The following is a 22,888-nucleotide window of genomic DNA, read 5'->3' on the forward strand; positions in this document are numbered from 1 at the left end:
AGCAGCTCCATTCACTTAGACAAGATCTCCTACAAGTCTACTGGGAAAACTGGGATCCCAAGTACTGGGCTTTGGAGTTAACTTTTTACTGGTGACGTGGAAGACAAAAGTTACTCAAATTGAACGATTAAGTGAATAAGCAAATATTATTTACTGGATTTAATTCTTCCATTTGTTTGTGGATTGCATGCAAAGATACATTTTATTTCTGTGGCTAGCCTCAGTAGCGCAGTAAGATTCTGAAGGCACACATTATAGCCTGCTAATCATTCAGTGAAGTTACTATTTATTCTTGTGCAAAGGGCCGGGATAATACCTGCATATAACTCAAGCCTACTTAAACCCCGTATTTAAAATTTCATTACAGTAGCTCACTGAATTGAATCACATCAGTAATCATACGTGCAAGTCTGCCTGAGTTGTCTTGCTGTTTATCTAGCTCCATTCTGGCTTAGGAGATTATTTCTGATAACAGCTACATGGTCACTACATTAAATTGGACTATGATTCAACTGGAACAGAAAATAAAGTTTGACATACCCCATGTAATGAGGCAACGAGGAGTTAATTTTAACTAAGTTGATGTTTAGTAAATGGTTATTTTAAAACCATGAAGTCTAATAACTTGATAGATCTATTTATATAAATGATATTCTCTAGCTAGTGTTAACTATCCATATTCAAACTATTCATGTCTATAATTTATCAATTATCTGTGATCCCTTGACTACTAGACTTGTTAAAATGCTCATAATTCAAAACAGCTTTTTGCAAAATCTCTGAATAAGCAGATAACTGACTGCTCACAGGAAGTATGAAGAGTCTATACATGTATAGTATGAGTAACCTACAGAGAAATCCATGCTGAAATGCTAAAATATTTCAGTGTATAGCTGATTCTGCTGCTGAACGAGAGCATGCCTGAATATCTCCCTTTCAGTGCAATGAGTCTGGAAAGAATCTGTTTTTTAAACTCTGCCTTGGGTGGGATAATGAATGGTCTTTCGGCTGTATTAGCAAGGAGGAAGGCTTGTAGGCAAAGCTTTCAGCTTTTCTTGTAGGTGTACCTTTAATCACTGGGGACTATACTGAGGCAAATAAGCCTGTTGATGTGGTATTTCTCTGAAATAAGGAGCTTTTGTTGCTCCTTTAAAGAGCTACCAATGCCTGGAACAACATAATATATATATATAAAGTATGTGTATGCAAGTATTCTGCTTAGAAAGAACATCTAGGTCATGTTTTCCATACTGATCTACCTTCCATCTGCATCATCAAGGGCACTTTCACAGAAGCAAGAGCCTTATTAGGGATCTCATCTGCTACTGCTGCTTATTCCCCAAACTGAAGTTTAACCCTCAGTAGACACATCTTTTTCATTTCCCTAGCAAGCAAACAATGGTATCAATTTGCTCAGGGGAGGGGAGTTGAATTTCAAGGGAAGGCAAAAAAAAAAAAAAAAAAAAAAGACGAACAAAAAGATTTCATAAGGCATCATTAATAAACGGCAGGTCAACCAGAGAGATAATTTCCCATATGCTTCCCATATGGTCCTTAAATGAAAACATTACTGGGCTCTGCATTTGCTGGATGTATGGCTAAGGATAAAAGGCATGTTCAAACAGAATATTGGAGGATGAGAAATCTAACATCTCTCACCTTCAATACTAGGCATGGATACAAAATACAACAGTTTTATGGCCTATGAGATGTAAGATGCCTAGCTACACAGTAAAAGCAGTCATTGGATACCCATTAGTTGCATTTTTGTTGTGGACTAGTATTTGACATCTTTCTTTACACTAGACAGCAGTTTACTTAGGGAGAAATCCCATTCGTATCTCTGTAGCAGACACATAGTAACTTTTAACACATCATGGATAAGAAGAGCAAAGCATAGTCTTCTGTATGTACCTGAAATATAACATACACTAAAGGTAAGTTGCAATTACAGTGTTTTAAAACTGGCAGTTTTAGCTCTCTTCCAAATCCTGGATGCACATAATTCCATGGTTATTACAGAGCACGCCATACTTTTCAGCCAGCAAGAGGCTTGTTTTGTAGTGAACCTGATTCAGCCCATAAAGATCCGATGCCTATTCCAGCAGCCTGCAGGTTCGCACTCCAGCTCTGATATCACGTGGAATCCTGTAGCAAACCAGAGCTTATAGCACATCTCAAATCTAGAGGCAAAGAACAAGAAGAAGAAAAATAGCCCATACACAGGGAAAATGGTTTTGGCTAGTATTTGAAGGGAGGTGTTCATACAGTTCATGTATGCACTTGTCTAGTGCACATTAACTTGTCCAAGGAGGGTGAATATTTTTGTTTAATTTTAATTTGATGCTTTGCCTACCTTGCACTCTCTGTGGCTTACATACACTCAAACCATGCAAAAAGTCCAAAATAGTAATGCCCTTAAACATCTAGAGCTGCTGTGTGGTCCTCTATACAGCGTCCTCACTGAACTGCCCTCATAGCCTCAGCAAACCCTCCATCTCTCAGACTGATTTGAATAGCTTCCTTCTGCCACAGAGCACTTCACAGCATGGGAAGGGACCTCCTCCTGGCTCATCAGGTTTAATTACCTATTAAACTACCTCATATTGCTACTTTTATTAAGGGATCATGCCCACAACATTAATGAATCTGACGGCCCAAAGGGGGTATCTTGGATATCAGATCCTCAGTTCTGAACCATTTGCCAAGGTCTCCCGAGAGTCCTACAGCGACAGCAGGAGTGCAGACCACATCACAGCTGGCAGACCCTCCTTCATCCTCCTTGCCAAAACTCTTCTCCAAGGGGCCAAACCAAACCTGAGAAATTTTCTTTGTCTGAGTGGCAGACTCTCTACAAGGACAAGGCAACAATTTGAATAACTCATCATCATCCCAATGTATTTTCTGTTTTGTTGTTGTTTTCTTTATTAATTGACAAGCCCTTTATTAAATTAAATTAAATTACACATTAAATAAGGTGCTGCACACTGGCAGGCTTTAGGCCAAAGGAAAACAACAAATGTGCAAGAAAATGGGATACTTCCCAGAGATGAGAAATGGGGTGAAGAATGCTCAGATTACATACACAAAGTGCTTTCCAAGAAAGTTTAAGTTCTACTGTATTATTTATGGCTTCTAAAATCGTGAGGCATAGAAAGATGCTTTCCATTCCCCCCCACCTACGTTTCCTGCCGAGGATCTCAGAGCGAACTGTTAAACACAGCTCCCAGGAGAGTCTGGCTTTGTTTAACCGGGTAAGGACGGGGAGGGTGGGAGGAAACAGCCGGGCCTCTCACAAAGCAGTGAACCAAAGTTTTTGAGCTTTTTGAGCCAGTGGGAGAGACAAGAGGGCAGGAGGATCGCTCTCAGTCCCTGGGAGGTGGGGACAAATGGCACTGCTGCAGGACATGGTGCAGCAGCACGGGCAGGGCACGCAGTCAGCACCAAGATACTGGCTGCAGGCAATAAGCTGGGTGGACTCTCTGGGCATCCACCGTGTCCATGAATTTCCGCAATACTGTATCTGCTTGTAATTAGAAAGAAAGGCAATAAAGCTCAAAGAAGTCAACCCTATGTCAAAGCTGCAGCAGGGACCTTTTTAGCCAGATGGCAGCAAAACGTGTTTGTTAAATTCACCGTACCTCTGGAATCTCCGACACGTTTGCATCACAGTTCCTCATAGATTCGTGTATCCTCATTTTGTCCTGCCTCAGCACTGGAATTTTGCATCAGTTCTAGAAGATTAGTGCAAATTATATCTTTTATCCTCAGTTCAAAGAAAAATGAGGTGAACAATGGAACCTAATACAGCACCGCCAGAAGCAACTGAGCAGTGACCTACTTCTGTGTGAGAAGTGAGCAGAAATGCAGGGGATTAGGTCCCGAAGACCACAGCGCCAGGTGGCATCTCATGCGTCAACAGCCCAACCTACCATCAGGTTTTAGGGAGACTGCTGCAGAAGGCAGTTTGTTGCGCTATAGTTTGAAAGAAAATTCAGGCATGAAATAATTCAAGCTTATTCATGGCACTCAGAGTGCTACACGTTTTCCCTTTTTTGAGTAAGACAAAACTGTGGAATCAATTTCTCTGAGCCAAATATCTCATGTGACAAATATAAAGCTACATTAAAATATCTGGCAGCATCACTCTCCTCCAACATAAGAATTCAAATCATCTGGGACACTCAAGCTAAGAGCTAAAGCAAAAGGAGACGTGCAATTACAAAGGTTTGTAAGGGTTGGTTATGTTCCTATTTTCTCTATTCTGAAGACTGTTATACTGTGACTAGCACAGTCCAGAAAATACAGCATAAAGTTTACAATAGAAGGATGTTTTATGTTGTGTTTTATTTTTTTTTCCCCTGCAAATACGCTAACAATAGACACCATTAGAATTTTACAACTCTTTAGCTGTAGCCCTGTAAAAAAATTAAATCATACACATTCACTTTTGCAAGATCCAAGTCTTCAGTAACAAAGACAGTTTTTTAGAATATAAAGCTTTGTTTGAGACATCACAGCTTGATAAAATATTTGGATTTTTTTTTGTTTTTATGGCATCTGTGTATTTACAAACCGGCAATGCACCACAGTTCCTGAGGGAGCAAAACCTATTTCCTCAACTAATCTCCTTACTGAGAGAGTAGTGGAGATCTTAGCAAATATGCTGAGCTGTAAAAGCTTTTATCCGTGGGACAAAGCACACTGCACTCTGATGCACTACCTTCATTAAACAGAACTGAGGAAGCATGATTAGTCCTGCTGGCTCTGACAGTAAGGATATTCCAAGAAGTTCAAGCCTGCATGCAAAGTCCCATCCAGCTGCACATGAAACCTGTCCCAGAAGCTGTGGGGTACAAAAGCAGCTGGTCACAGACTTGTCAACCTCCTGCTCCTCAGCAAAAGAATCCTGCGCATGCAGATTGTCTGAGACAACCTCCGCTCTAACTTACAGAACACTGTTATCAGAGCCCAGATATGAAACAAGTGCTGTTCAACTTTAGTTTTATCCTCATCACCAGAATAACTTCACAAGGATGCAATTCCTTAATCCCAGCAGAGGCAAGCTCAGAGCAAGGCATGTAAATATAAAACAGGAAGAAAAATCAATGCTCAATACAGGCTAATTGATTGTGTAAGGCAATGTACATCAAGAAACAGCAAATCTGAATCCCTGAAAACTCAGGCTGAATCTCGGCATTCTGTGCTCAGCTAAATTTGCTATTAAAGATGAGGAAAATTTGGATAAAGAGATTCAGCAACAGGCTTTTCATCTGAAGTTTAAAAACCTGCACTTACTTCTCCAGAGGAGTTTCTCCCGATCTCATTGTGAGGCTATTTCAAGCAGGAAGCTTGGGTTATAAACCCAAGTGGGAATTTATGTGAACATCAAGGAATCAGAGCGCTGCAACACTGGTTCTAATTAGCAGCACTAGAGTGTACTGCAAACAACACCATTTCTCCTTCGATGTCTGCTGCTCTTCTGTCCCATGAGATAATCCCTGTGGAATTCATAAATTGAGCAGAGTACAGCCCTGAATTCAGATTAGAGTTTGGAATGAGAGACCTTAGAGGGAAAACCCCACCAGCTCCTCCATTGGATCAGAGCCAAAGTCACACCAAAAAGTCACCAGCATCATGCTATCGGGAGCTCTGTTTTAGGCCAGACAGCCAGTGACGTGGTAGCGGTCCCGTCAGGTGCAGGTGGCTTCCCCTCCAGCCTCAATGCTATGTGCTGCCAGATGCTTTCTACTGACTGAGGTCATGCACAGCCCCAAAAATGAAAAAAGAGAAGAGGAAGGAATTGAGGACTGCTGTTCTGGACTCTTCTCAGACCTTCTCACCCACACCGCCTGGCCCCATGCCCGGCCCCTTTCTCCAGGGCCCTGGTGCTCATTACTTACGAGCCGTCTCTGGGTGCTGACAAATTCCCCAGCTCTGAGTCGCAGTTGCGCTTCGCTACTTGATCCAGTCAAGCCCTTTTTCATTAGCAGTCTCTGATCAATGTCCCTCAGAAGCAGTCATCACCTCACTACATGCTATTTGTTGACTCAAAAATGCCACGGATGAGTGCAGCCAAGAAGTGCCTGTGAACAGTTCCCGTACCCAAATGACAAGCCCTCTGGAGCCTTCTGCCTAGCAAAGCACAGTGTGCATCCAAAGATTTGGGATCCCTTCTTGAGGCACTTCTCTCTCCTTCATACCCAAGGAAACATTTGCAGTTGAGCAGTCCCAGTTCAGGCCAGGAGAAGCCAGTCTCAGTAGCCACCATGGAGATGAGCATGGACATGCCAAGTCACAGAATCACAGAATTTCTAGGTTGGAAGAGACCTCAAGATCATCAAGTCCAACCTTGGACCTAACGCTAGCAGTCCCCACTAACCCCTAAGCTCTACATCTAAACGTCTTTTAAAGACCTCCAGGGATGGTGACTCCACCACTTCCCTGGGCAGCCTGTTCCAATGCCTCACAACCCTTTCAGTGAAGAAGTTCTTCCTAACATCTAACCTAAAACTCCCCTGGCACAACTTTAGCCCATTCCCCCTCGTCCTGTCACCAGGCACGTGGGAGAACAGGCCAACCCCCACCTCGCTACAGCCTCCCTTGAGGTACCTAAAAAGAGCGATAAGGTCACCCCTGAGCCTCCTCTTCTCCAGGCTGAACAAGCCCAGCTCCCTCAGCTGCTCCTCGTAGGACTTGTTCTCCAGGCCCCTCACCAGCTTCGTCGCCCTTCTCTGGACCCACTCAAGCACCTCGATGTCCTTCTTGTAGCAACCACTCATCTCCCAGCCTGTAGCTCTGCTTGGGGTTGTTGCGCCCCAGGTGCAGGACCCGGCACTTGGCTTTGTTGAACTTCATGCAGTTGACCTCAGCCCATCGGTGCAGCCTATCCAGATCCTCCTGCGGAGCCTTCCTACCCTCGAGCAGATCGACACACGCACCTAACTTGGTGTCATCTGTGAACTTACTGAGGGTGCACTCGATGCCCTCGTCCAGATCATCGATGAAGATATTAAAGAGGACCGGCCCCAGCACCGAGCCCTGGGGAACGCCACTAGTAACCAGCCTCCAACCGGATTTGACTCCATTTACCACAACTCTTTGGGCCCGGCTATCCAGCCAGTTTCTAACCCAACAAAGCGTAAACCAGTCCATGCCACAAGCAGCCAGTTTCTTGAGGAGAATGCTGCAGGAAATGGTGTCAAAAGCCTTGCTGAAGTCAAGGTAGACCACATCCACAGCCTTTCCCTCATCCACCCAGCGCGTCATTTTGTCATAGAAGGAGATCAGGTTCGTCAAGCAGGACCTGCCTTTCATAAACCCATGCTGATTGGGCCTGATCGCCTGCTTCCCCTGCAAGTGCCGCGTGATGACACTCAAGATAATCTGCTCCATGAGCTTCCCTGGCACTGAGGTCAAACTGACAGGCCCATAGTTTCCCAGGTCAACCTTTCAGCCCTTCTTGTAGATGGGCATCACATTTGCTAGCCACCAGTCAACTGGGACCTCCCCTGATAGACAGGACTGCCGATAAATGATTGAAAGCAGCTTGGTGAGCTCCTCCGCCAGTTCTCTCAGTACCCTCAGGTGGATCCCATCTGGCCCCATCAACTTGCATACATCTAAGTGCTGTAGCAGGTCACCAACCATTTCCTTGTGGATTGTGAGGGCCACATCCTGCTCCCCATCCCCTTCCACCAGCTCAGCATACTGGGTATCCAGAGAACAACTGCTCTTGCCGGTAAAGACTCCTCACTAAGTTTTCCCCCGCATCCAGTAAAGGATGGAGATTCCCTTAGTCCTCCTTTTCATGTTAATGCATTTATAAAAACATTTTCTCTTGTCTTTAACAGCAGTAGCCAGATTGAGCTCCAGATGAGCTTTGGCCTTTCTAATTTTGTCCCTACACATCCTTATAACATCCTTATAGTTCTTCTGAGTGCCCTTCCCTCTTTTCCATAGATCATAAACGCTCTTTTTTTTTTTTTTCCCCTAATCTCTAGCCACAACTCTCTGTTCAGCCAGGCCGGTCTTCTTCCATGCTGGCTTGTCTTTGGGCACGTGGGGACAGACCGCTCCTGAGCCTTTAAGATTTCTTTCTTGAGGAGTGCACAGCCTTCCTGGACTTCACCAAGAATAGAAAACTCCGCCATTTCATGCTAACTCTGCCCAAGACAGCTCCCGGCCACAGCATCTCCCACCAGTCCCTCTCTGTGAACAGAAGGTCTAGCAGGGCACCTCCCCTGGAAGGCTCACTAACCAGCCGTGTCAGGAAGCTATCTTCCACGCTCTCCAGAAACCTCCTAGATTGCTTTCTCTGGGCTGTGTTGTGTTTCCAGGATATGTCTGGGAAGTTGAAGTCCCCCATGAGGACAAGAGCTGACGATTTTGCAACAATGTCCTGATGCCCTGGGAGCGCTTTCTACCCTGAGCAGCTTCATCCTGAGCAAAATCACCTCTCTGAGTTGCACAAGGTATAGGCAAGATATAAAACTAGAAAAGCAGACAAAGCTTAGTAGGAGTTCATCGTTCCTCACACAATTGCTACATATTAGTTGCACTTAAGAGCTCAAACAAATATTCTGTATTTTTATCCTCTATTTTTTCCCAGTGTTCTTTTGTGTTGACATATTCCTACACTACACCAGCACGTAGAGCTGCTGCTTGCTGTTAAACAGATGCTGTTGTTCATGCCTGCAAGAGAACTGACCTCTAGATGTGGTTTGCTTTGTTTTTAAAGCATTTATTTCCTTTTAAATGAAAGTCACCAAATTAAAGCAAGCTATTTTTTCCCCATTTTCAGACTATAATAGAACACACAAACGTAAGATAAAGTATGTTTAAACACCTTCTCCAAATCAAGTAAAAACCCATCCATCTTAACAGCAACCAAAATTGATAGCTCTTCCTACACACTATGAACACAGCAGATGTTAAAAAGTTGTTTAATCTTCTTTTGAATGCTTTAGGTAAAAAGCTGTGGCATTCAAATATGTACAAAGAAGGTCAAAGAACTAAAACGCCTTGAAACAGTTTTGCTCAGGGGCCAATGGGATCTGAAGTGACCTCTGTAATTTCTTAAGTTCCCAAACTTCATTATTATCAAGCCTGCTTTTCCCTTTTGATGTTTTTACTATGCAGAAGGTAGGTGTTGCTATCAGCATATCTGAAACTTTTAAGCATTTTTGATTTATTCTCCTTGAACGGTTAGTCTACCTGAGGCTGAAGCTAATAATTGGAAATCCACTGAAGTAGAGATTTACCATAACCACGTTTTCAACCCCATCATGAGGGCAGCTTTACAGCTTCTCCTGGATATTCAAGAATGCAGTAACCCCTCAAACCTACAAAACTGTTTTATAAAGGTTACTATTTTTTTGAAAGTTTTCTCTTTCTTTACAGAAGAATATTGGGTCTTTACATTGGTTTGTCCCCATGGATAATGCCAGCACCTGCAAGAGGTTGATCTGATCCATTAGGAAGCACCATTGTCCTACTGGTACCAACCTGAGTGGATGAACATTGTGGGTCCCTCCCAGCTGGAGATATTCTGTTCTGAAGGAAACATATGGCAAAGCACTCTCAAATGTCTTTTGTTCTAATGGGTCTGTCGGATCCCCTAGTGTGATGTGTGGCTTACAGTATTTATTACTACTGTTCCAAGTAAGACCAGACCATTTTCAATGAGCGTTTTCAAAAACCCATTATTTTTGATTTTATGGCACAGATGAATTCTTTGATGCAATTTAGTACATCTCAGCCACAAAAAAAAAATAAAAAATAAAAAATCATCCAATTCAGATATTGATCGAAAGAAATGCTAACTTCCTGTATTTATGTACTTAAAAGTTCGAAAGTGCAAACAGGATTTTTTTTTTGACAGCATGAAATGAAGGTTTACCCCTTGCTTAATCATCTCTGATATTATATTATTGCTCATCTTCACTTCACAAAGAATGATTGAATAATACTCTGCATAAAAGGTGAGACAAACTAGTACTGGATTTGACTTGGGTAGGATATAATATAATGAACACCACAGCTAAAACCAAGACGAAGCTAGAGGTAATGGAGGGCTCCTGCAAAAATGCATTGCATATATAAAATAAGCACCTAACGCAGTAAAGGCAACTAGAAAATTTCTTATCTGCTCTAACAGGTCCTGGACAAGACCTTGAAGCACAGCTCTGGAGGAGGCTGTATTTGTTCTTAATCTTTTCTGTAGGGACGTGCTGTCACTGGATTCACTTCCCAGAGCTAAGAACAGACAGACCAAAGAGAAGGGTCATAGCCTTCTGTGCCTGTAGCGCTTAGCTCGGGGCCAGGATGAGGCAGAAGATGTCAGTGTGGTGTGCACTTTCATCAGGAAAATGTACCAACTCATCCCCTCTGTTTTCTTTCTTAGAAACAATGTGGTCATCCTCTCCGAATCAGGAATGGAGTCCTCCCCTGCAGACAACTCTCTTCTGAATTTGTCTGCAGCTCTTCTGCAGTTTTAACCCTCACACAGACATCTTTGTTCTTAGACCAGTCTGTGGTGTGCCGTGACTGTCGTGGGACAGGATGTGAACCCGTCAGGTATGACCTGCCCCCAGGTATTTGCCCCCAGGCCTGCTCTGACTCGGGATGTGCACATTATAGAGTTACAGGCAATGGCAGAGGCCATCATGGCAGCCAACGACAAGCAAGGCATGTTTCTTTACTACAGAGAGGCAGAGCTCAATGTGAACAGCACCTCCAGTCACAGATTAGTTAGTGTATACTAACTGCAGCCTGAAGGCATTATTATTAGCACTTTTTTTTTTTCCAATCAGACCTTCATTGGGTACCTACCCGCTAAACTCAAGCCAACAAAGAATCATACCATGCTCTCACAGAAGTTACAATCCATTATTGGTAACGCTAAAAGAGGGAGTCCTATGTGAATACTGGCGCACTTCACTGCTTCTTCATTTGGAGAGTTAGCTTAAGGATTTTACTAAGATCTAGCATGAAAGTTTTCTGAAAGACTTCATCCATTTTCCTCATATCTGCTTATTAGAAATAACAGCTTTTATTGTTCCTCTCAGCTTGTACAAATAATAGTTAAGGACAAATGGAAGAAGTCGCCTTTCAGGACCCATCCTCTATTCACCTGGCCTCTTCTTTTGATCCCAGCTTAAATTAATTCTAGAGAGATGCATAGAGATCTATTGCACTAATTGGCAATTAACAGAGCCTGCCAGGCTATTAAATATAGACCCACTCCAAATCCAAGGCAGGTTAAGAAGGGTTCTTATTTTCAACTTTTTATGCTCTCCAGTTTGCAACTTTAACCCACAGAAAATTTCTCCCCACATCCTTACAATAAACAAAAACAACGAAGGAATCAACTTTTCATCCTAACACTTCCCCAGCTTCCCAAACACACCAAACAGCACTGGAGTTGCAGGTCTCATGCTCATCAACCGACGTCACGTATCCAAAATAGCTCACCTCAGATGAGGGAATACAGAACACTTAGACAAAAAAAAAAGGCAGTCACACATCTATAGCAGTAAGGGATCTCTACTCAAACTATGAAAAATTTTACCTTTCTTTATATCAAAAGAGTGTCATAATGGTGCTTAGGTGATGGCTCATTGGCACTATGGGAGTTCTTTACACAACACAGCCCTCACTATGCCTGAGGAGAATAAGTTATTCCTATAGCACTGTACCATCTACTTTGATGTAGCTTTGTAATGGCACTGAAAGCAGATTTAAAAGTGCTGAAGATATTATAAATGCAATGAAAGATGAGATTTATAGCATCCTAGAGTCAGAGTATCCATGACAACTCTCTGCTGTGCCACAGGACTTTTAGTCAAATACTGGAAAAGTCACTTATAACCTTTTTTTTTGGCTTGTTTGTTTTTTACAAGACACAAGGTCCCAGAGAGATTTTTCTCTTAATCCCTGTAGTCTTCGCTGCCTCCAGCTGTACTGGGAGACAGCATCCGCAGCTGTGGGGTTCCTCAGTTTCAGACAGCCCTAAGATTTTTTAAAGCTTTAAGAAGATCTACTGAAGTTGTTCCCAGTTAGAGTACAAAGGTAGCTGCCATGAAGGATGCCCCCCCCCCCCCCAACAAAACAAACAAAATAACCACCACACAAAACAAGTAACTCCCCGAACTTGTCTAGCTGTAGGTCTACAAGATCAGTATCATTGTTACAGTTGATGTGTTCAACCAGTACAGAGCCTGATTGACATAAAAACTTTGATCATCCCAGCATGTTGTATCCCACTTAAGAACACCAATACACATACCCTCACTGCCTTTTAGAAACCCGTTTTAAATCCATTTTGGATTTTAAGATCTAAATTTAAACATTTTTCTGGCTATCTACTGGGAATTGAGTGGTGTGGCATATGTCATGTTGTATTTGTCCTTTCCTTAATGAATTACTCTTTATTCTGTCTGGCATTAGACGATGAGCATCTAAAAGCACACTTCAATGCACTTCCCTTGAAAACTCTTGGTGACACAACCATAGGTCAGATCACAACTTTACAACTTTGATCCATTACTAATTTTGTTTTCCAGAATGATCTCATAGCACAAGCCTCTGCCCCAGCCAAGTACAGCTGCTGTTGCTGTGTGAACAGAAGTAGCCTTTCCCCTCCCTCCCCAGTTTTCCCAATGGTGAACATTAAAGTATAGTACACAGCCTGATTCTTTCTGTGATTAACTGGCATTTTGAATGTGCACAATTGTTTTAACCACATACATTATTCAGGAGCTTTTGACTTTTTAATTGTAAAAATAAACCCTTCTGGGTTTTAGGATTGCCAGCTGTCTTTGGGGCTCAATGCTATACTGTTTGGCACAAGAGCTCCAGTTTCCAATCCCTTAACTCATCGCTTAAGTATTCACTGAAATCAACACATGGAAGAAGTCCCAGTGAAGCCTATGGAAGCAAGAATTTGCTTCCTTAAATTTAAACATTGCTCAGGTGCTCTGTCCCAATACATTAGACATCCAGGTTTTAAAGGATTTCATTAAAAGACTCTTGCAGTTAGAAGGCACATTGGCCTCATCCTCACTGTGCTACAGGTACCCCAAAACCATGCCACACGGCTCTGAAGAAGGGGCTAGTAAGAGACTGTAACATCTCTCATTGCACACGAGGTCTGCTCACCGGATGGACAGGCAGCAGTTCCTTCTGCTTGGGCTGAGATGCTCCGTCTGGAGAGATACAACCTGCAAAAATCTGGTAAGGAATCTATAAGAAACGTGAGGAGGTTTACACAAGAAGTAGGACAATGAGGCTCCTATGAAGTGAGCACCCTCACTCTGGGAAACAAATGGGGTTCTTTTGGCTGCAGGTAACCAGGGGTTAGCAGAAAGCTCCTAGAGACCAAACTGACTCTGCTCGTTCATCCCGTGCAATAAGAGGCTAATTAACCAGCCAGCAATACAACCCGTCTGACTTGCATTGTACAGAAATCTTAACAAGACCAGCGCAGTAGCGTTAGCAACCCTTCACACATGACTTGCTCACAGGATGGATCTCCAGATAGTTTACTGACTCATTTATGCTTATTTTGTCAGCAAAGTTAAAGAACATGCATTATGCTCATGGTCAGTACAAACAAACAAAAAATCCTAACCAACAAAAAAGACCATCCAAAAAAACAAAAGGACTCCAGTAAAAACTTTTCTGATTGCTTTCCATTACCGCTATTTGCATTCCTAAGGCTATAGGCAGTTCAGAAAGGGCTTTCAACAGCAACAAACATTATGGAAATCTGGTTGACAGCTAGACAGCAGGAAAAGCTTATTCCTACCAGACCTATTTTGATTGGGTATGTATAGACAGAGCTCTCGGTATTTTGCACAACATACTGCAAAATAAGCAGACAATGTTTTCTGCATGTCATAAAAAACTATAGGCTTAGTCATATTTTGAAATGCTCTGTTGGATTAAATGCTTTCCACACTTTGTCTCAAGCTACAAATTAATGAAAAACAGAAATAAAACTCTTTTTAAAATTAAAATCCTTTTATGTAGTTGAAAGTTATCTTGAAAATAAGGTTCTTAAAACTAATAAGCTCTTAGAGCACAAATGATTTTTAATAAGCCTTATAATTTGAAAATTTTATTAATAAAGTGAATTTTCTAGCTGGAATAAAAAGTATTTTAAAACTGGCTCATGGTAAAGAGGGAAGACAAAACTCATTTTCATACAGGAGTCAGCTGACTTTTCACATTCGAACTAATACAAGGTTTGTATTCAACAAATGTGAAAGCAAAACAAAAAAAATCATGTATGTACATTTCTTAAGCCTGTAGGTAATTGATTTCATGCATTTTGCATCTTTATTAGGTTATAGATAATAACATGCTCGTATAAATAAAAGACGTGACTTCAGCTTCACTGAAAGTAAAAATCCAATGTGAGTGTCGTAAGTGATCTTTCTTGTGAACAGTATTGAATTTATACTAAATACTGAAGACAAGCTATACAGATCTACTGGGATGTGTTCCTGCAGAAGATTCTTGAGAACTAAGGAACACTGTAATATAAACACACATCACAGAGCCCTGGGATTATCCATTTCATTTTATGCTACTTGATAGCATGAAATTAAATGAAAGGAGGTGGTTGAAGGAGGGAGGAGTAGAGACGTGGCTCTTCAGGGCAGCAGGAGTCTGTCTCTAGCTGATGGGAGCTCTGATTTCCCATCCAGGGGTGGAGATCATTTAAAAGAAGTTAAGCACTTTGACGTGCCATAGAAAACCTTGTTGTGTGCCTACATAGCAAACTGACTGGTTTGCCTTTTGAAGTTGTTTCAGTTGCTTTGAGAATGTGCTCTCTGTTAAGCATGCTGTGCAGACAGCAAACAGTTGTTAGACTACCCTACAGCAAAACCAAGAGACACAAGCACAAGGTTCCTCCTGCAACATGGTTTCGGGAATTCTCACATACCTCCAGCAGCTGTGTCACTCTAGAACAACTGGAACAGGTCTAACACACAGTCGTAGGTATTAAAAATCCATTTCTTGGTGCAACAGAGGTATGTTTCATTAATTCAAGATGAAATTAGAAGCTGTACTGACAGTCAGATTTCCCCCCCCCCCCCCCAGAAATCACAGGACTAACAGCTTTCAGCTTTTCCCTTCCACAAGGTCTACGCACTAGACTGCTTGACTGTCTTGTTCCCATTTGCACGCCTACATGATGCTTTAACTTCAAAATATCAGAGAGCTGGCCATGCTATCTGTACTTAATCTTGCCACAAATGTCTGAGTCACTTATCACCTCCTTCTGCCTTTCCATAAAAGGGCTGCCCGCTATAGGTTGTTGTTCTTTGTCTATTCAATTTAGTTTTCAGACATGCTATTGGTCATGTGTCCCTCAGGGTTACTGTGTACACAGCCTGAAACATCTTGCTGTCAAGAACTTTCTTCTTCCTTGCATTTATTTCATACCTCTCCAGTTTCACCTTGTTTCTGTCTTGAATAATTCCTCTCCATATTTTTGTTCGTCAAATATTTATAGTGTATTATGTTCCATCCCTTCCTCTGTCACCCTCAGCACCTTCTAGCAATTTTCCTTATTAATCAAATCCTTCAGGTTCCTGCTAATTTCTTAGCTACTCTTCTCTGACCATCTTCTCAATTACAGTAACTTCACAGTGATGAATTTATTTTGGGTGCACTTATGTAAACACTTTACAGAGAAGCACAACCAAGTGGATCCAGAAGCATTCACTTAGGTGACGCATTCAGTTCTGACACATACCGACGCCCCCTCCCACCAAGCACAAGAGTTTTTGCACATTATTTGCAAAACTGGCCACAATAGCTCTGTATGGAGTGGTCGTGGGGGCGGTTGTCTGGCAAACAGAACAACGCAACCAGTTGCCACCTTAAGGTTTCTATTCAAGGTCACTGATGCTATCATTTCTGTAATGATAGAAATCTTATATCTTAGATAGATACTGTAATATGGCTTTTTTCCTCTAAAATGACTTGAGCTTTATACACAGAAACTTTGGGATACTCCAGTATTATGGTAAAGAGCAAGAATGGGTCAATGACTGAAAAAAAAAAAAAAAGAAAAAAAAAAAAGAAAAAGAAAGTTTAATCATCCTGCCTGTTATGGGCTCTGCAGCTCTTCTGTGGATAGAAGGGAGACTGGAATTTGCGATAATGGATGCAGTCCTGTTCCTCTGATTAGCAGAACGAGTTCATGTCCCCAGGCTGAGAGATTCCTCACACACCCTCTGCAGTTCAGCTTTTGGCACCTTGTTTACATTTCCAGTGGTTCTACAGAGGATGTGTTTGAAATGCAACCACCAGATATTTTGTATGCACAACGAAATCCAAATGTACTCACAGATGAGGGTCAAACAGGAAACAAATTCCTTTTAAAGAGATTTCTCAGGGTTACCGTAGAAACATTTTTATTTTTTTTTTTCCTCAAGTTTGTTTTTTTTCCCGTACGCACCTCTTACTCTTCAGTAAGATTAATCAGCCAGGAGCAAGATCAGAAGATGTAACAGGACTGCTTACAAGTTCTCAGCCAGATGGGGTCTTCTGGAACAAAATCAGGCTGCAGTTCAATACGCTCAAGTAAATGCCAGTTGTTCAACGTATTTCAACATAAACAGGTTTACTCTCCCTCCCTGGTTGTTTTCCTCCCTGATGTCACTGCACATGCTTTGGTGCTCCTTGCACAATGTACAGTTCACATTGCAGGACAGATGAAGTACAGAAGTACCTATTATATGCAGAAGTTCACCGTGTTTGCCTCTTGACCCACAGATCCTGGACACATTTCAATGCCTTATTCTTATGAGCTGAAATTCTGCATTCTTGTTCATTGACTTCTTTCAACTGCTTAAAAAAACAAAAAACACCAAACACACACACACACACGTCATCTGCATCCAAATACTCTCCCTTTCACAAATCCATCCTGCAACATCTGGAATACAGCTTTTTCAGAAAAAACGGGAAGAGTTTCCCAGATTTATTGTATGAATTCAGCTGAAACGCTTCTCCTAGATGATGAAGAAAACAGTTTTGCACTTGGAAAGTAAGGGTAAGAGAAGAGAGACAGTCGCAGGAGTGTTAAAAATCACTGGTCCCGACAATATTCAGCAATGTCCACAGGAGTTTTGGAAAGTAGACTTGGCAACGAGAGCAACATTGAAAGGACTATCACTCAATAGCTGACTGAAATAAATGTTGGCTTCTGCTAATATGAGCCAGCCGGGTTTATCCTTGTCAAGAATCCCATGCATGGTTGGCCCACCATAAACTGCATAGGAGTAATGATTCAAACCAGAGATTTAGGAAGCCAGTCCATGCCATCTGTAATACCAAATGTCATACATAAGGTTTGCTCTGCAGAGGTTTAATTAACACAAGAACTTGGTTTTCAAACAGAATACCAGAATTAAGACTTCTCTGGTTCCTTTACCTTATGTAAACATTCAGTTTTACTTTATTAGAAACCAGCATAACAGGAAACTCTCCTCAAATCTCCACCCTCTCCTCTCCATTCAGAAACAAATAGCTTGGTCCTTAAAATAATGCAGTCTCACTTTTCATCATGATTTCAATTTCAATTATTTAGTACTAGTTCCAGTATGAAGAGAAAAAAAAAAACAAAAACAACAACAACAAAAAACAGGGGGGTTGGTAGGTCAGAGAGGAAAAAAATACATTTCTTTTCACTTTTGGTTCATTTCAAGGACCATAAGAACATGCAGTGTTGGTAGAAGTGATCAGATGTGTGGTTGCATTGCAGAGGTTTTCTGTAGTAAAATCCGGAGAGCCCTGTGCCTTCACTGCTTTTGCAGCCCTGGCTCAACTTGCCCAAACAACACAGCTGAACTGATGGTCTCACACACACTCTTTAGTTGTACCCTTTCAGCTTAATGCTCTCTGCACCTTGCATCTTTATGCAAGTTCCAGTCCCTCTGCACTAAAGACTATTCCTTCTCTCCATAGACATGAGATCAGTCCCTCCCACAGATTTACACCAAGATCTGCTTTCGATTCCTGAATGGTGTCCTCCTACAGGAGGAACTGGACCTTGACCTCTTCCTCATTCACTTACGTTTCTTAAGCATAAATTCAAGGTCTGTTTCCACCAATGAAAGATCCCCACCTCCACCTTACAACGCCTTCTCATACTCATGGTTTCGGCTATCACCCACCTTCCAGAATACAACTCCTTGCAAATGTTTTCTGAAACAACATCTCAGAGTAACACCATGGAGACAGAGTAGGGAGGTTTTACTCTCTGGCCAAACCACCTAACAACATGTAGTATTGCAATACCTCAACCTTGGCAGACGTTACCTTCATGCATCCCTCCAGAGGGCTACTATAAAATCAGTCCCGAGGGATTTATTTGGTAGACTTACGATGAGTGTGCCCATTCACTTACATGGGAGATTTAATTCAAACTGCACAAAGTAGAATATATTCCATGAGCAGAGATTATGATACACCAACCTCCAAATAATCAATAACCTGGAAATCAAGACTCTCACAGGAAACGTAGAGCAGGAGAGATTCTGAATTCAGTATTTTAAATTACAAGTTTTTCCTCTCAAAAAGTGTCATTTGTTCTCAACTGTTTTTTCTGATTTAGATTTTTTTTATTAGTTTAAAATGTTTTCAGTATGAAACAGTGGCTTTTCTTCCAATTGTTTTTAAACCCATATGATGTTATCATTCCATTTACTATATGAAAAGCATTAGTAAATTTCTTAAAACATAGAAGAGCTAACAGTAACTAAGACACTTCTAAAATAAACACAGATCTACCACGAAGTAGCCTACAGTCACAAACACGAGGTACGTTATTTCTACTTTCATTCCACCTACCAGACTTCATTTCCTATTGTAGTTTCTTTTCCTCTGAGAAGAGCAATGTAAAGGTATAGGCATATTATATACAGTGAGTTGCACAAAGTAAGAGAAATAGGAAAAAGAATACGCAGAAAAGTATAGCCAGGAGAAATCAGATCAGCAGGCTAGAGTTCCAGAAGTGCAGGAAATATGAAAGCAGAAAAAAAATGATAGTGCTGACACTTTTCCAGATTAAGCATATCTGGTACATCTGACTCTTGTTGTCAACGGGAATAAGAAGATATAAAACTAAACCAGATATGACATACATTTATGTTATTGCACATACCTAGGGTAAGTTTTAATCTGCTCCTTGGGTAAAGATAGAATACCTGCTTCATCATGCTTATTACAAGCATTTGGAGTTGCCTAAATCCACTGATAATATCAAAAACTGTTTTGGGGATTCAGATATGATTTACTTACATGCAAGTAATTTGATCCAGAAGACGAGAAATAGCTAATCAGCCTGTAGTCACTGCACCACTCTCTGATGTATTGAAATTGCTGTTTTACTAGCTTCCTAGTGTTGTATTTTATTTCTTTAAAAAACAACCAGCCTATGCTTCAGACATATAGGATTTCAACTATAGCTACAAGGGTTTCCTTACGAATCTCCTGAATAAATTTGGGACCTATAAAAAGAATTCATCTGATAACAATGGATTCAGGAGATTAAAAGAAATCAGGGTTTTTCACTCGTTATCATTGGATAGCTATAATAATACTGAGACAAACGTTTACAAGGGTTGCTCACTTCCCAAAACAAATCAGAACAGCCACCAGAAGGTCTTGTAAAAAACTTGCTTTCCTTACCATTTTGCCCAGTTCAAAATTCTGAACAAATTGGCGCATAAGTTGAGGCGGAGCAGGAGTAGCACACTGCATACACCCCATATATTGACCCACCTGTGTTTCAGAACAGGAGGTTTACAGCAATACAAGCCAGCTAAGTTCAGTGCCATAACTACTTCTGACAGTCAGGAGTCGCTTCTCCTGAGCTTGGCAGAAACCCCAGTACCAGTGTGCTTCACTGGACTGACAACCCAGCACTCAAGTTCAATTTCTAGTGCAGCTATTAGTTGACCACAGGCTAATGGAGAAAAATTATATCAATTTCCTTGTAAGTGCTTTTAGATTCACGGAGATACAAAAGATATAAAAGCTAAGAAATTATTATCACTGGAAGAGACAGATGATCTTTGAATTGCTCTGCTTTTTGCCTGAATCTGCGTCTGTACAAAACTTCTGTGGTATGCTACAAAAAAAAAGTCTTCGTCCTCCTGAAAGCAGTCAGCTCATGGATGACATAGCTTGCCTTCTTAATTTTCCATTTCTTGCCTTCCGCTTTAGTGCCCCTTTCAAACTCATCACCAAAACATTTGAGATTTATCTCAACAAATTTACTTCAGCAACTTTTCCCTGCTCAAGGGAAATATAAGGTTATATTCTCCCAGTAAAGAAACTGCCACAGACCATAGTGTAGGAAGATGCTAGGCAGGCTTTCATAACTTCAGCTACTTAGAAAAACAGCCAAAGTTACAGTTGTTACTTGTACTCACTTTGACGAAGTCAATGAAAATGTTAGTGGGTTATGTCAAGCCATAAGCAGAGTGGTAATTAAATATTCCTATCCTCAGGTCTTCTGAGCTTGTTTTCTCCCTGGGAAAAATCCCTTCTTTATTTTTATGACACCCCCAGAAAAATGTAGAACAGCATGTGTGTGTGCTACTCTAAGAAACTTGCTTAAAAATGGCCAAATAAATCAAATCATGAAGCTCCTTAGCCCCACCAAAGGACAAGAATGGATGAGAGTTTAGGGAGCAGAAGCATGGTCTGTGCAGTTGGAATTGGCACATTCATGCAGCAGAACATTTGAAGAGTCAATGACACTAAAAAGGTTGGTTGTTATCCACATCATGAGCATGGCAAAAACCACTCAAGGAGTGAGGATTTCCCAATAGCTTTAACCAGGGTTTCAAGGTTGTTACATACGAAACGTGTTCTGCAAGGCCTCATCTTTCAGTCTTTCAAAAGATCTCTTTTCCTGAGGACATCTAGTGCTTTATATGAGCTTGCTCTTAAAATGCATGGTGTATATGAGGAAAAGAGGTATTCAGGTATAGAAAGCTGGTAATCCAATGCAGTTGCTTTATGCACACAAGTGTCTGCTTGATGAGGCTGCATCGTATGAAGAGCTGGACAGACAGTTGTCCCAGGTGGCTGTTCTCAACACAAAGGAATGTATACAATAGCACCTTCCAGGCATTAAAAGAAAAATATAAGAACAGATCAATATTCTCAGCTGCATGTTGCTGAGAGCAGCCACAATTTTGGAGTGTTCAGGGACAACAGAGAAACACGGTAGCAACAAACACAGCTGTAATGGGAGAATCGGATACCCCCATATGCATCAAATAAATGTCATACAATAATGTCAAATACATACAAATGAATGTCAAATAAATGTCTGACATAGCATGTTAGCACAATGCCAACACCCATTTTTTCAGTACCATTTATGACTGTTTCACAAGGTGGTTGATTAGTGAACCACATGAAAATCAACTCTTGACTTGGCCCCGGTCAGCACCGAGGACACAGTTTTCATTCCTGTTCATGTTCAACTTTGGCCCATGGACTGCTGTGTGTTTAAATTCATGGTCCACCTTGGAATAACAAAAGCAAAAAATACTTTTTGCAATCAAGCAGCTTGAAATACATTCAGAAAAACTCCATAAACCTCAGAAGCACACTCAGAAAGAGCAAGATCCTTGCAGATGGCAGAGAAGTCACATAAAAACACTACATGGAAGGTTCAAGAAAATGAAATTGTACCCCAAAGAGAAAATAGTGTATGCTTCTCCGGCAGACTGACAGTAGAGGTAACACAAAAGAGGCCAAAAATGCTTTGAGAAACAACTTGCAGAAGTTGTAACATCCAATAACAAACCCTTCAAACAAGTTGTGGATGCCCCTTTCCTGAAGTTTTCAAGGCCAGTTTGGATGGGTCCCTGGGCAACCTGACCTGGTGGGTGACATCCCTGCCCATGGCAGTGGGTTGGAACTGGATGAGCTGTAAGGTCCCTTCCAACCCAAACCTGTGATTCTATGATTCTGTGCAGACAGATCCTTGTTAGAGAGTCTGTTGGGCCAATGGAAGATCAGGTTGGAAAAGAAGCTTTCACGGTCGCAATAAAAATAATTATAAAAAAGACATATAAATATAGACATACACGTATTTTTCAGTTGAAAGGTTTCAGTGCTAGAAGCCTTTCCTCCCTTGAGACAGTTGGAGCTAGTGGCCTTGGAAGACTTATCTGAATTTGAAGTAGAGGTTACAGCAAAGGTAGAAAGCACAGTGCCATATCACAAGCACGACACAGTGCTCACCCAAGAGCTGTAAAGGAATTCAAAGAAGAGACTGCTGAACTTCTGCCTTTTATATAATTTGTTTAATACCTGTTCCTGACCCCATGTTTAATCTCACAAGGGAGTTCTGAAGCTGACCTTTCTGGAACGGCATAAATATAACCTCCAAATTACCCTTCTCAAGGAAACACCTCTTTAAAACATTTTGCTATGTGCACTAAAAATGCATCAAGTGAAAAAAGGCACAACACTTCGTCCACATAACTTGCAAAAGTCTTCAATACAGAAAACTTAATGCTACTAGGTTTTTCAAAGTCAGCTAAGAAGTCAGTTTTGCAAATCCCTCTAAAAATGTTTACTGGGTATCTGTTGACTCCTTTATTAGCCCCTCTGAAAATCATACATTCATATTGGTACACTAGTTTATCAATTCTGATGCTACTGTTCTCTGTGACAAAACTGACAATGTTTATAGAGGTGAAGAGCTGAACCTGGATACATTGGTTTTCTCTCTCCTACCTTCATCAATTGAAATTATGGTACTTCCCGTAAGAGTTTGGGTGAATCACCCAATTCTCTCCTCAGGAAGCGACTGGCCACATAGACCTAATTTAGGATG

The sequence above is a fragment of the Netta rufina genome (assembly GCF_964035555.1).
Source record: "Netta rufina genome assembly, chromosome: 21".
NCBI lineage: Eukaryota > Metazoa > Chordata > Aves > Anseriformes > Anatidae > Netta > Netta rufina.